We start from the raw sequence: 9,219 nt of genomic DNA on the forward strand, positions 1-9,219 counted from the left end.
ATTCTTTGAATGGGTTCTCAGGATTCAACGAAGTATCTATTGCACACCTGAGGATTTGCATAAAACTGCCTTCACCACTTGGGAAACTTTTGCATATAAGGTTATGCCATTCAGATTGACTAACGCTCCCACAACCTTCCAAAGATTAATGAGCACATCCTTCAAGGATTATCTATAGAAATGGCTAGAGGTATTTATTGATGATCTCTATGTACATTCACAATGGTTGGACCATCTAATTTGCCTAAAAAAGTGTTTGAGAGGTGTCGATTGTATCGAATATCCTTGAACCCTTTAAAATGCCAATTTTAAAACTCATCCTAGAGGTACCACCACCCACAAATTACAAGGGGGTACAATGGTTCATGGGACACATTGGCTATTAACTGGAGGTTTATCGTGTTCTATGCTGATATTACGAGGCCATTGTATAAGCTTTTGATTGTATTTGAATGGACCAAAGAGTGTTAGCACACGTACGATGAATTAAAGAGGGCATTAGTCAGTGCACCCATCTTGAGACCACCAAATTGGAACCTTGTGTTTCATGTGCATTAAACTTTGCAACTAGGTGCATTTTAGCACAACCAAGGGAGCATAAATTGGATTACCGAATCTGCTTTGCATGCAGATAGCTCAATGATGTTGCATTAGGGGAAGGTTGAGGTCTATAGGGGCCCTTTAAGCTGCCATATTATGATTTTAATGACTTTTTGTTAAAATGTTAAGTTTCTTTGACTTTAGATACCTTCTTATTCTTCAAATGGCTAGAAGTTTGAATTTCAAAGTTTCCCGCCAAAATTGAATTTAAAATTGAGTGGGCAAAACCATAACATGTGACATATCTATGGAAAGAGCTCAGCGAGTAGACTCTGGATCTCTAATCTCCGACAAATTTTGAGCTCATATGTAGAAGTTATGGATTTCAAAAACTTTTCCCCCCACTTTTTGGGAATGAAAAGTACAAAAAGGCATCTTCTAGAGAATCTTTTGACCACCTTTAATCACCCAACATTTTCACTTCCCAATGCAAAAACCAATCCCTCAATGCCACATATGCATAATAGAGACCAAATGCATGCACAAATCAATAGAGAAACTCATGTTCTTGATCAAATGCATGCATAAATCAATGAAGAAACTCATGTTCTTGATCACATGAGTTGGTATGATCATGCATTGATGTCCGTAAAGCTTGATTAATGATGATTAGGACTCCAATTAGTGAAAAAGATGAAAGTAGGCCTTGATTTTTGAAGATATGCCCCAAACTTGCAAGAGGGAGTGGATATGATCAATAATGCTCATGATTTTTGGCTTAATAGATCATTGGTGTTGTTAATACAAGATTGTGAAGATGAGGAAACTTAATATTCATGAAAACCCAAATCTTGATGCAACATTTATCTCATGAACCAATGTTTCAAGGGATCAACAAGGCCGCAAATTGTGGTGCTATAGGCGATCATGAAACCAACGCTCTTGAATGGATTTCGCCACTTCAAATCATCTTTTGTGCTCCTCGTCCGTTCTCCATAGCATGGCAAGGCTTTCATAGCCTAGCAAGACTAGCAAAGCTCTTGCAACAAGAAGCTACAAAACCCTAGAAATGCACGCGTATAGCTCTCATGGGTGTAGGTAGCAACCATATCGTGCAGGCAAAAGGATGGGGAAGGACTAGATATACAAGAGATCAGAGTAAAAATACACAGCATGAAATATGTGAGTGAATATATATAAAAGGGTGAGTGCAGATATTTATAAGAGCCCTCATATGAGAGGTGACTCTGAGCATAAAGAAGACCAGTGCTGAAGCAGAGAAGACGTCGGAGCTGAAGCACGGCCGATGACGAAGGCTTGCGTCGATGTGAGGCAAAAGCACTCCAAGATGATAGTGGTAGTGGAAAAAGGTAACGTCGATGACGATGATGGTGGTACAGTCTTTGATGACACAAGTGCTACGTACCTGAAGCAGAGAGGGCTGTCGTCCCGAGTGGTGCAAGCTCTGGTGACACGGGTGCTGTGTATGTGAAGCATAGCGGGCTGCCGTCCTCCCAATATAGCAGAAAGGCCTACTGTCCCCGAAGTAGCAGGAGGGCTGTTGTCCCGATGTAGCAGAGAGGACAGCTGTCCCAATTTGTAGCAGAGAGGGTTGTTGTCCGGATGTAGCAGAGAGGGCTGTTGTCTCAAAGTAGCAGAGAGGGCTGTTGTCCCAAGGGCTATGTCAATACGCACAAGATATGCTGACGGTAAGCATGGATGTGAGCCCCGATGTATGCGCCGATGTAAGGCTGAGATAAACGCTGATATAAGCCCTAACGTAAGCCTGAAGTAAGCGCAGATGTGCGCTGATGTATGTTGTAGCAAAACACAGATGATTGCTAAAGCAAAGCGCTGATGTAAGTTGATGTATAAATGTTGATGTATGCTTTGATGTAGGCACTGACATATGCTGAAGTAAAACGTAGATGTGGAGCAGAAGAAGGCTTGATGTAAGGGCCAAGAAACAGCCTGATGTAAGGCTGTTTCTTGGTGTAAGGGCCAAGAAACAGCCTGATGTAAGGCTGATGTAAGCCTTGCAAAAGGCGTCCCCTAGACTAGCAGAGGAAAATGCAAATATGAGCCCCTACTGTTAGGCGGGGCCAAATGTTACCTAATATGGTGATGAAGTGGTACATCAATGATGAAGTATAGGCAATGCTATATATAGTAAAGGGGGGGTGCTGGTCAGTCACCATAAAGGTGTAGGCTAGCAACCAAGACAAAAACCCCAAAAAAATATATAATATAAAATATCTAGAAAGTCCCTTTTTAGGGTTGGAAAAAGTGTTGTTTCTTCACACCCCCTCTCAGGCCATAAAGGGGACCATGAGAGAAGATGAAGTATGCCAGGGTCCCACACAAACACAATGGCAGGAGGAATGTATCCCCCTCTGGAATCAAAATCTGATAAAGTCAAAGAGGGCGATCGTGATGGCAAAGGTGGTGTGGATGAGGTGATGTGCATGGGTTGATCATCTCCCAAAGTATGATCTTGAACAGGATTCTCCACTGAGTAAGAAATCTCATTTCCTATGTGGTCCAGATCAGAGTTTGGAGAAGCATCTTCTGGTGAGAAGAATCGGTCCTTCGGGAGTGCGGATAGATGATCCATGCTGTGTGCTCTCAAGGTCTTCAATCCCTTTGCTCACGATTGCTCTGATCAACAGCCAAGACAAAAACCCCCAAAAATATAAAATATAAAATATCCAGAAAGTCCCTTTTTAGGGCTGGAAAAGTGTTGTTTCTTCACACATATTTCTCTATTTTTCTTTTTCTTTTTTGAATCCACGTTCACATGCGATTGGCCAAATTGAAAAACAAAACGAGCCACACTAAATTTCCCATGTTCAGAAGGGTGCCCATTTGATATAAATTCGAACAAACTTGTCAAATTTTACTCAATTTTTAACCATTCGATGCACGATTTGACTTCAAGATCGCCATAACCATGATTCCTAACACCCTAACTTGAAATATTTCCATGATTTAATCAATATTTTTAAGAAAGTTTAGGAAAAGATCAAGAAAATCAAGAAGATCAAGAACCATACCTTGTTTTAAAATTTTTGCAAGAATATAAAGAAAGAAAGAAAAAGAAAAAAATATGGATCAAAGGTAAAGCTCGTATACCAATGCAAGAAAGAGTTGCACAGGATGGAGGGAACACATGGGTAGACATACCACCATCGAACCTTGAGTAATTAGCTTCAAGAGAGATTGTATATTCCAAAACTTGGTAAATGAATATGTCCATAGGCTTATATACTTGGGTCCCTTTCCACTCTACACTTATTAATGTCCTTTTACACTTTATCATGGCCTTTTGCCCATACCATTATTTACATGACATTAGTAACTACGTTATAGCTACCTTTGCACAGCCTATCCTCCACTAAGAGGAACTTGTTAAGGTTCATGACTAGAGGTTACATAATTATATATAGGATTTGTGATACTATCATTTTTCTTAGTAAGGAGGTACTTATGGCTAAGAGATCAAATGAAGCATGAAGATACCCTTACTCATGTGCACACTCTAGACTATTTTTTTCTTTCCTTTTTGTGACTAGTTTATCATATATATAGTAGTCAAATTTTGGGGTTTTCAGGTTATATGTTAATATGCATTTTGAATGTATATTGAAGAACTACCATTGTCTCATAGACCCTCAAGGTATTTCAATTGGAAGCTAGTATTTGCCAAAGTCAAGCAAGAAGTAATCACTATTATTTAAAAGTCCATAACAATAATCAAAAAAAAATCAAAGGCACAAACATATGGGATAAAAAAGAATGGTGATCTAAAGGGACATAAATCAAAGGTTAAATTATCCAAAGGTTAAGTGGTTTGGTGAAAAGGGTGGGTTCCTAAGAATGTAATCAATGAGGTGTCAAGGTGACACCATACATATGATTGAGATAATCATGCAAAGGTGAAGTGATTGGTGGTTGTTTGGTGGAGTGATTGGTTGATCTAAATGCCTCTTTGAAGATCTATAAAATGATATACTCCACCAAATGTTTATATAATTAGCTTAAGGGCTTGAATTTTTAAATGGGCTGACCGTCTATGAACAAATTAGTTACAAGGTTTGTCAAAACATGGGAAGGAATATCATTAGAAGATAAAAACACCTCTACAATCAAGCAAGGATTTGTGGGTGGGAGTGGAGGTGGGGAGTGGTGGTTGTTTCTCTTTTGAGGTAGGCTCTTCTTGCTAAATGATATTGTGCTAACTTTCTCTTTAGTAGAAGGGGTATAAAAACAATTGGGTGCACTATAGACCTTTTGTGAAGAGAAGGGCTTTCAAGTAAACCTTGACAAAAAAAAAAAAGGTGCACTATAGACCTTTTGTGAAGAGAAGGGTTTTAAGGTAAAAACCTTGACAAAACAAAGGTAATGATCCTTCAAATCTCTAGGGTGCAATTGTGCAAGCATGAATTCACATACAAAGGGGAACAAATAGAGTTAGTGGACTTCTATACATATTTGTGTGGGATGTTGAAGTGGAGTTTAGTAAGAGATATGGTTCTCATATAAAATTGAAGATTTAATGTACTCAAGGAAATTTCAAACCTTTGTTTGCTGTTTCACTCTATGGTAAAGTCAACAACAACTATGTAATGGGAAACTTTCTAGGATCCTAACCTTGGCCAATCAAATTGGAAAAACAATCAAAGGTTGCAAAATACGATGTTCTCTAGGGTCCTATAAATCAGTCACCCCTTGGATTTGATGCAATCTTTCATATTATCGTTTATCTTCATAGGATTTGGACCCTTCCAATTGATTGTCTATCTAGGATTGCACATGCTTCACCTAAACTATGACATTCCAATTGTATTGCCTTGCATAATCATTGCCAATCGACACTAATGCCAATACCAACCGATGTACATCAATAAAGCGCTACTTGCTAATCTCCGAGCCAAGTCTTTCCACCTCCTTACCAAGGTTAGGAATCCGATGGCAAGGTTTGGGGCCATGCCTTCGCATCCAATGTACCTAATACCCTTTCATACCCCTTTACCAAAGCACTCATGACACGAAAGGTTCAAGCCATGTTCCCCTTTGGCCAAAGGTACCCTCTCAACATACTAGATCTATAAGCATTTTGGAATTGAAATTTGAATATAACCAAGAGCTTGCAATTAAGTATGTGAGAGAGTTCACTTACAACATAGGCATTTATAGTTGCATGCCAATACATTCAATCTTATTATAAGAGTTTAATGCCAGTGAAGTAGCTTGCAAAGGTGAACTCCAAATGGTTAGTCTTTTTGCCAATGATGTAACCTCAAGCACTTGCCTTATACACTTCCCAATGCTTACTTTTCTCACATGAGATGCTTCCTTTCTTGCACAAACTCCATGCAATAGCTTCATGTACTTCCCAATGCAAAAACCAATCCCTCAATGCCACATATGCATGATAGAGACCAAATGCATGCACAAATCAATGAAGAAACTCATGTTCTTGATCAAATGCATGTACAAATCAATGAAGAAACTCATGTTCTTGATCAAATGAATAGGGACAATCATGCATTGATGTCCATAAAGCTTGATTAATGATGATTAAGATTGCAATTAGTGAAAAAGATGAAAGTAAACCCTGATTTTTGAAGAATGTCCCAAACTTGCAAGAGAGAGTGGATATGATCAATAATGCTCATGATTTTTAGCTTAATAAATGGTTAGTGTCATTAATCCAAGATTGTGAAGATGAGAAAACGTAATCTTCATGAAAACCCCAAATCTTGATGTAACATTTATCTCATGAACTAATGTTTCAAAGAAGCAACAAGGCAAATCGTGGTGCTATAGACGATCGTGAAACCAACGCTGCTGAATGAATTTCGCCACTTCAAATCGTCATTTGTGCACCCTGTCCATTCTCCCTAGCATGACAAGGCTTCCATTGCCTAGCAAGGCTAGCAAAACTCTTGCAAGAAGCTACAAAACCCTAGAAACACACAGGCACAGCTCTCACAAGTGCAGGCGGTAGCCATATTTCTCTATTTTTTCTTTTTTCTTTTTTGAATTCGCGCTCACATGCGATTCGCCAAATTGAAAAACAAAACTATCCACACTAAATTTTCCATGTCCAGGGTGCCCATTTGATAAAAATTTGAACAAACTTATCCAATCTTACTGAATTTTTAACCATTTGATGCATGATTTGACTTCAAGATCACCATAGCCATGATTCCTAGCATCCCAACTTGAAATATTTTTATGCTTTAATCGAGATTTTTAAAAAAGTTTAGGAAAGACCAAGAAAGTCAAGAAAATCAAGAAGATCAAGAACCCTACCTTTTCTTAAAATTTGCAAGAAGTGAAAGAAAGAAAGAAGAAAAAAAATATGGATCAAAGGCAAAGCTCTGATACCAATGTAAGAAAGAGTTGCACTCAATGGGGATGGTGTGCACACATCCTGGCATTCATTACATGGAATGCACACATGGATAGACATACCACCATAGAACCTTGAGTAATTAGCTTCAAGAGAGATTGTATATTCCAAAAATTGGTAAATGAATATTTCCATGGGCTTTTATACGTGGACTCCTTTCCAAACTACACTTATTAATGTCCTTCTACACTTCACCTGGCCTATACCATTATGTACATAACATTAGTAACTATGTTATAGCTAGCTTTGCACGACCTATCCTCCACTAAGAGGAACTTGTTAAGGTTCATGAGTAGAGGTTACATAATTATATCTAGGAGTTGTGCTAGTGTCATTTTTCTTAGTAAGGAGGTTATAGCTAAGATATATAAGGATGCATGAAGATACCCTTACTCTATGTGCACACTCTGGACTGCGTTTCTCTTTCTTTTTTATGACTAGTTTATCGTACATAGTAGTCAATCTGCATTTTGAATGTAGATTGAAGAACTACCATTGTCTCATAGACCCTCATGGTATTTCAATTGGAAGCCAATATTTGCCAAAGTCAAGCATGAAGTAATCACTATTATTCCAAAGTTCATAACAATGAATCGAACAAAATCAAAGGCACAAACATATGGGATAAAAAAGAAAGGTGATCTAAAGGGACAAAAATCAAAGCTTAAATTATCCAAAGGTTAAGTGGTTTGGTGAAAAGGGTGGATTTCTAACAATGTAATCAATGAGGTGTCAAGGTGACACCATATGAATGATTGAGATAATAATGCAAAAGGTGAAGTGATTGGTTGATCTAAGCGCCTCTTTGGAGAGCTATAAAATGATAAACTCCACCAAAAAATTATATAACTGGTTTAAGAGCTTGACTTTTTAAATGGGCTGACCATCTATGAACAAGTTAGTTACAAGGTTAGACAAAACATGGGAAGGAATATCATTAGGAGATAAAAACACACCTACAATCAAGCAAGGATTTGTGGGTGGGAGTGGAAGTGGGGTGTGGTGGTTGGTTCTCTTCCGAGGTAGGCTCTTCTTGCTAAATGATATTGTGCTAACTTTCTCTTTAGAAGAAGGGTATAAAAGCAACTAGGTGCACTACAGACCTTTTATGAAGAGAAGTGTTTTAAGGTAAAAATCTTGACAAAACAAAGGTTCAAATCTTTAGGGTGGGATTGTGCAAGCATGAATTCACATACAAAGGGGAACAAATAGAGGTGGTAAGACTTCTATACATACTTGTGTGGGATGTTGAAGCGGAGCTTAGTAAGAGATATGGTTCTCATATAAAATTGAAGATTTGATGTACTCAAGGCAATTTCAAACCTTTGTTTACTATTTCACTCTATGGTAAAGTCAACAACTATGTAATGGGAACCTTTCTAGGATCCTAACCTTGGCCAACCAAATTGGAAAAACAATTAAAGGTTGCAAAATACGATGTTCTCTAGGGTCCTATAAATCAGTGTCGCCCCTTGGAATTGAAGCAATCTTCATATTATAGTTTATCTTCATAGGATTTGGACCCTTCCAATTGATCCAATTGATTGTCTATCTAGGATTGCACATGTTTCACCTAAACAATTGTAGTATATGATAGAATAATTAGATGGATCCTTGCTTGAGACATCCAAATTGCTAGATTAGCACGTGTCCACTTTAGTTTTGATGTCCCTAACCTCTGCCTTGGTAAATGATTGGAAACAATTCAAACGTTGCAAATTGTGATATCTCTAGGCTTCATAGGACTTGGTCCCTTCCAATTGATTGTCTATCCCGTATCACACATGCTTTATCCGCACAACTGCAGTATGATCCTCTCTCGTAGTATCCAAATTGCTAGATTACCATCTTTCTGCTTTAGCCTTTATGTCTCTTACCTCTGCCGTAGCCAACGAGATCTGAACTAGATCATTTGTATGGACATCCTCCTTTCGTACATGCCTTTTCCTTATTGAGGCAAGTGGTTGACACAATTCAAGAAAGACCACTCATTAGTCACATGCATTCATTAACTATCTTACAAAATGAAACGGCCAGCAAAAAGCGAGACCAAGAGGTCATCATCTAGTAGTGACAGAACAAAAGAACACATGTCATGTACATCCCCTAAGAGACCTTTTTACACGTACATACACCTTTGTTGGTTAAGGATCCTGCAAATATTTAAAGACATGACAGATTGACTGCTGCTTAACCAAACACAATAATCACACTTTCAATAGAAACCTGAATCCATATGAACTAACAGATCAAAACTCCAA

The sequence above is a fragment of the Cibotium barometz genome, chromosome 48, assembly GCF_041138505.1.
Source record: "Cibotium barometz isolate CiBa-2024 chromosome 48, ASM4113850v1, whole genome shotgun sequence".
Lineage (NCBI taxonomy): Eukaryota > Viridiplantae > Streptophyta > Polypodiopsida > Cyatheales > Cibotiaceae > Cibotium > Cibotium barometz.